Raw genomic sequence first — 7,302 nt, 5'->3', positions numbered from 1 at the left:
GATATAAGGGGGGGGGGGGAACGCGTCGCAGGCGCCCCCCTTAATCCGCCCCTGAAATGAATGTTTTAATGTTTGATATTTGTGTAGATATTAGTCAAAATACGTCACCTTTTATAGTCCCTGTGCTTGGAAAAGCGTCTCTACACTGATCAGATCGAAAGCGCCGACGACTGGCAACGACTGAAATAACGACTCTCAACGGCTCTTGACTGACATAAATTGGCACACGTTAGACAAATTCTAACGGTGCATCCAGAAAAGAACAAAGAAACACAAATGAAAAATAAAATTCTTAACTATAAGAGAGATTTACAGATAACTCAAATAACATTATTGCCCACTCACCAATCAAATTAAACACTTAAAATAAACTATAAACAAAACAAGAGTAAGAGACAGGTTTGAAAAGTCGTGCACAGCAAACCATGACGCTAACCCACCTCGCAACACCCCGAACCGACGCCAACGGGCCTCCGCCATGTGACGCAGCCAACCGAATTCTAGCCGTCATCCCTGTCGTCGGATGTTGTTCGAGGGAAGACCACCAGCACCCAGACAGTCCCGCCACCCGACGAAAGTGCGACGTCATCGGTCCGAGAATGCAGCAAAGCAAGCCAACGCCCTGATTACACTTTGAACGAATTTTCAGGCAGTATACAGTACATAAATATAAACCAAATGAAATAATTTGAACATTTAAGAATATAAAAACATAATTAAAATTAAATTAAATTAGAATTAAAAGAAAGCGTTTATGCTCTGCACACAGTATGAGTATGCACGCACATGAATTGTTACACATGCTTAAAAATCAAATATAATACTCTAATTACACAACAGCACAGATAAAACTTAAGCTAAAAAAAATTAAATAAGTCTGATCTGATCGTATGCGACCGCATGGGATCGACATGCCTAGGCCTGTTAACACATATGACTAAAGTCGTTTAATAAAGAATTCTAACACCATTGTTTTTCGATAATTGGATTAACAAACTCTTTAGATAACAGTTTAATTCTAGTGGAACATGTGAATTATTAAACAATTGAAATTCTTGCATGAAACACTGTTCGCAAACTTGACTTGCAAAGTATCAATCTATGAAAAGTCGACGTCGATCAGCACTTTACAGGCCTAAGCCTTAATGTGGTGGGAGGCTATGCCTTTTTCTCCTGACGGATACACAAATAATATTATTAACACCTGAGTTTTATGAATGAACGTGTCATGAAAATTCAGTAACACCATGGTAACAATAAAGGGAAGACTTATATGTCTTATTTCTTACTATTATATACTATCTACTTTGTACACATAAATATTCTAATATTTTAATATTAATAAATAATTTATCAAATAATTTAGATAATTAAGTATTAAATAAGTGATTAAAAAACGAATTTATTTTTATGCATTAAAAATTAACGTAGGCCTATTTTTTCATACGCTACAATAAGTAGATGTTGATGCGTACATGCAGAACAATGCGTATAAATACAGAACAAAAATACACGTGTTATCTACACGCGCAAATTTTTCAAACAAACGGCAAAGAACGTTCATCATCATCATTCAGAACAAACAACAGAAACACATACAACGATGAACTCATGATTATATTCATCCGATCATATTGTACATTTACACGTACTTCCAGGTAAGGCATTTGTTTTAGTTTGTTTTCTAAACGTTAATTATTCTTTATTTCATATAAAGAGATTTTGGAAATCACTTAAGGTCCGATTCGATTTCGAATTATGAAAAAAAAGTGTAGGCTGTGGCACCGAGACCTCTGACGATTAGTGCCCAAAATTGTTTACAAAAACGTAATGCAATAATAGCATATTGACTACTATTGTATATTTTCGGAAAATATTTCAGCCGCTCCAAATCTCTTTCCTATTCTTGCTTCTTCCTTTATTCTTTCACAATTTTGCGTTTTTTTCTTCATATTTTTCATAGTTTTATACACTCACATATTCATTTGTTTTAGGACTGGTCTAGGCTAGACCTCGGCTATCAGTGCCTATTACTATATTATTTAAATATACAATTTTAATATATAACATTGACATAGTAATTCATACTTAAACAATACCGTACATTAAATGTATATATTAATATGATAACGTTAACGAATAAATAACAATAACTAAACCGTGTACATAGTGTATCACTACTGCAATAATAAGATTAACATTTTCAATCTTATAATAAATTTTATACAGCCGGTGTTATGTATTGACCTAGGCTACTATGGCTAATGACAGGTACGCTTTCACCATTAAAGGCTTTTTTCTATGAATGGAATGACCTGTACGAAACACGAGCTCCTGTAGACCAAACTCAGTACCGTTACGATTTTAATCGTACGGGAAATATCCTCAAGATAAAACATATTTATTTTTTCGTCCTCGTGCGCTTATGCTGCTTAAATACAGTCCGCCTCTATCGTAAAACAGATACAAAAAATGTATAATAGGTCTACTTGTAAATGATTTAAAGTAAGCATGGAGGAAGAAAATAGAAATAAAATATCCATTTTTTTCCTCCATGGAGTAAGTCACGTACTGAAGAATATTGAATTTAATATACACGGCATTTTGACCAAGCAATGGCGTTATTTGTTCAATATATAGTATTTTAATATCAAATAATTTTTTCCGTAACTCAACAATGCAATAGAAACTGATTTTATTTTTTTACTCATATGAATACAGCTAGCTAGGCATATCATTTCAACTCATAAATAGCTGAATATTTTTAATGTTTACAGTAACTAACGTAAATGTGCATTTCTTATCATCTTTACTTATGTTATTTTTATTTTTCGAATATACCTTTTAATATTTGTACAAAAGTCACATTTTATGCCTTTGTACTTTTGCTTTACAAGACCAATCAAAGTTCTTTTTCTATTTTGTATTATTCTGTATAAGATGAATGAATTATTTCTTTCTTGTCTATAATGATGCATACAGTATAAGAGATTTGTGCATATATTAAATTCATTTCAATTTTACTGTGCTTCAAATGCCCTGCCAAATTCAGTACGTTTCAGAATATTTTTGAGGAGAGCATGGGAATTCGAAGACGGATCGACTCGAGAGGGAATACCCAATTGCTCGAATAATCACGCTTATATAATAAGTTTGGAGTTTTCAGTGCGGCGCTTAAACTGAAAATATTGGGGTGGTGATTTCTATCCCCGTTCCAATGTTATCTATCTCACGTATTACCGTAATTCAGTAGGTCTACTAGGCCTACATATAGGCCGCTACTGCATAGGTCATACGTCCGATCGTAAAACGTTTATAAAGAATGCCTGTGTTTCATTGTGTTATTTATTAATTTTAACACTGTATACATTGCATTTAAAAACTCTGTTTCTCAAAGTGTTTCTTTACACACAAGGATATACCCTCCCCAATCACACAATCCGTAATGCCATTACTCTCAGTAAATCTGGTAGATTAATTCACCTTAAAGTTAAGACTAACCGGTTTAACAATTCATTCATTCCATCAGGAGTCAGACGTTTTAATATACAGTTCAATAGATAAACCATATTGTACAGTTTGTCTAGCCTTTTCATGACACTCAGTACCGTAATTCTTGCAATGCATTTTCCAAGCAATTTCTGTTGTGCAACTTTTTATGTATTTTAATTATTTTTCTATATTAACTAATATGAGTGTATTTAAGGACCCATATGGTCTCATAGCTGTAATTATACCGTTGTGACAATAAAGTTCTATCGTAATCGTAATCGACAAAGCGCCGGGCGAGCATATACGGTAAAGAGTGTGAAAAAGGAAGCAAAACGACGGGATGTACGACAAGCAATGGAAGCAAGGTCAACATGAAGGACAATTATTTACTTTTTTTAGGATATATAAAATTGATTATACGAATATTTCGAGACCTCAATACGTTGAGTCTAAACAAAAACATTTGGGAGCTACGTTCATTAACGTTCATATAATTCTTCATGTTTACTATCAGCTAAGTGCGAGGTTTATACTGCGGAATAAACAGATGTAATTAGACAGGTAGAACAGTACAACACAATTTTAGCGTGATTTCATATATCATAGGTATAAATTTAGTGTTGTTGTTTGTTAATCTTTGTACAATGTAAAGACCTAGTGTATTATTTTTTAAAAGTAGGCCTATCATTCGTAATTTAACTGCATTTGTTTAAAAGCTTACTTATATTGATCATATTTTGAAATAAAGCTTAAACTTGATTTTATTATTAAGATTTATTCCAACAAATAATAACACAGAGAGCACAATAACATTTAAAAGCACATCCAACTATACGTTGTCTTCCCTTCTCTCAACTGCGACTTTACATGATATTCCAAACCCATCTCTTCATCTCAAGACACTCACCAGTCACAATTTCCAACGTATTCGACGAATGTTGTATTATAAATTAAGATTGACTGCGACACCTTCTTGTGTGCTGCCACTGATGTAAAATTGAAATGTCAAATATATTATTATTATTATTATTATTATTATTATTATTATTATTATTATTATTATTTGCAAAGTATTTTCGCTCACGATGTGACCAAGTTAGGTAATCTCCCTAGAGATAGGTATATTGTTGAGACTGAGAAGCATTAACAGACAAGGTAACTTATTTAACAATATAATCAAATAATATTTTCGACACACATTTTTAACATTTATATATATATATATGTATATATATATATATGTATATACATGTATATATGTGTGTATGTGTATATATATATGTGAGTGTGTGCGTGTGTGTATGTATAATTATGTATATAAATATAGCTAAAGGTACTGTTCAACTTATATAATTTGATAATAATATATATAATTGTTTATTTATTCTTTTTTTTCTCATAAAATTATCCATTTTCTAGCATAATGAAATAAATAGAATATATTACTGGCATACGACTAGTTTTATTTATAAATTTATAACTTAGAAAGAATATGCCTGTATGTAAATTATGCCTAATTTACTTTTTATCTTATTGTTTAGTTACCTTCGTTGTTTTTTTCACTAAATATATTTTTCATTCTCTAATTTTCAATTTGTTCTATAAAGGTAATTGTTTAACACTGAATTAGTTCTCATCCCTCAAACCGCCCTGCTTTTTAAATTAAAGTTTGGATTTATTGAATTTTGTAATTGTTTGTTCCCATGTCATCATTATCATACCATTTTATTAATTTTATGCTTTGCATTATTTAATTTAATGTATCAAGATATTCTCACTAGAAAGGGGATTCCTTCCCTTGTCCTGTACTCAGGGTTACTTTTATACAATGCTTGTAATTCATTAGAAGGTAAGAGCAGGGAACAGTTAACTGTTCCCTGGTAAGAGATTTATTTATTTTGCAACAAATGAAACGAGAATAGACAGTTATCCCCGGCGGCTTAATTAGGCCTAGAAATCCGTCTCGCGTTTCAAAATGTGGGCGGATTTCGCGCAATTGAGATATTGATCATTTTCACAACAAAAGTATTTACGATTCTGAGCATCTATATTTTTGAAATAATAATAATAATAAAAAAAAAACATTTGAAGTGGCAATTTAGTCTTATTAGAATTGATTAGGATCTGATCTAAGCCGATAAAACTTAGGCCTACGATCGCCCAAATAACACAGTCCTGACTCCAATGAGCAACGTGCACATCAAGTTACTGTAATTGATCATGGGATGGGAATATTTCGGAAGCTCAATACACAGGGTCTAAACAAACACATTGGCATTTGAACGACTACATTATTAACAACCCAACCAGGAAATGCAGTTGTAATCCTTCGCGTTGCCCTTTTCCCTTATCAGCTAAGGAAGAGGTCATCTTGAATATGAATGTAGGTAAAAATAGCCCCGGTAAAAATGGCCAAGGAAAAAATGTCGCCGGCAAAAATGACCCTGAATGACAAGTAGGTAAAAATGGCCCCAATGAAAAAAATCAGTAATAGAAATGATATTTTTTCAAATCTTCAAATATTTAAATACTGTACTAATAAGCAAGAATTGAATGAATAACAAATACAGTTACACAACAAATGCAAATAATGTACTGAGAGATTATCAGAAAACAATGGCCATTGAACATTTTTTGATAGTTGAAATAAGTTTTAAAAACGTTATTCCACTAACAAAGTAGAGGAATGACATACATACAGTACTTCAACTACCAAAATATGCAACTCATAGATAACCACAAAATTCACTTTTTTTAAGTATCAAATGAAATAACTTTTCATGTTATAAACAGTGCAAATAAACAGTAGTTAAAGCATGTGGATTAATTGTGTATTTGAATGACAAGTTAATGTATGGGAAAAGGGAGAGGCTTACCTTACTTTAATAAATGTTCTGCTTAGAGTTATTTCAAAGAAGTAGAAAAATAGAAGCTTTTTTTATCTTTGAATATTTTATCATTGAATACCGGTATGTAATTTCTGCAAAAGTAAAATGTAAATGACAATTTATTTGATGTTTCCTTTTTGAAAACTAAATTATTTCAGTTTAATAAAATGCATATAATGATTAAAATATTTAAAAGTTTTAATACAGAATTTTATTATTGGGGCCATTTTTACCTACCTGTCATTTGGGGCCATTTTTACCTGGGCCATTTTTACCGGGGCCATTTTTCCGGGGCCATTTTTTCCTGGGCCATTCTTACCGTACACCCTGGAATATAGACAGATTGCGATTAAATGTAAACATGAGTAATGTACAAGTCTGATTTCTCACCGGGCTTCTCGAATTGCTTTATCGTGTGTACTGTAGTACGGTATTGTTGTTATGTATTCTTTGTGCAATTTACATTTTTTTTTTCTTTTTTTTTTCTCTTTTTTTTGCATAAGAACCAGCAAAATGTTGCCCATAATAATAATGTTCCTAATATTGTTTTAGCACAGCCTCAAGGTTTCTTATTTTGTTTTTTGGTTCACACTTTCAAAAATAGAGGTTATTACAGTACATATTCACACGTACAGTACTTCAAAAAATGGTACAAAATAAGATTTGTACTTAGTTTTTCTGTTTGAAAATAAATAATCATTTTACATTTCCCTTGGCTTTAATTTTTTCTTATTTTGTTCTTAATTAGGCGATTTCAGCCTCAATGATAAAAAAAAAATGTGTGTGCGACGTTCGCGACGAGAGGGTGGGTGGTCGGGCACCGCTCAAAATCTTTCAAAAATGTCAAGGACATGTCAATGACTTCTACCGCTAACTGCTCATCTGCGATGCATGTGAGTTAGCATGGTATTTACCTTCCGAA

Source organism: Anneissia japonica, unplaced genomic scaffold (genome assembly GCF_011630105.1).
Source record: "Anneissia japonica isolate Jap-2015-1 unplaced genomic scaffold, ASM1163010v1 scaffold7067_len70613_cov106, whole genome shotgun sequence".
Lineage (NCBI taxonomy): Eukaryota > Metazoa > Echinodermata > Crinoidea > Comatulida > Comatulidae > Anneissia > Anneissia japonica.
The sequence above is the reverse complement of the archived record's forward strand: the minus strand, read 5'-3'. Positions refer to the sequence as shown.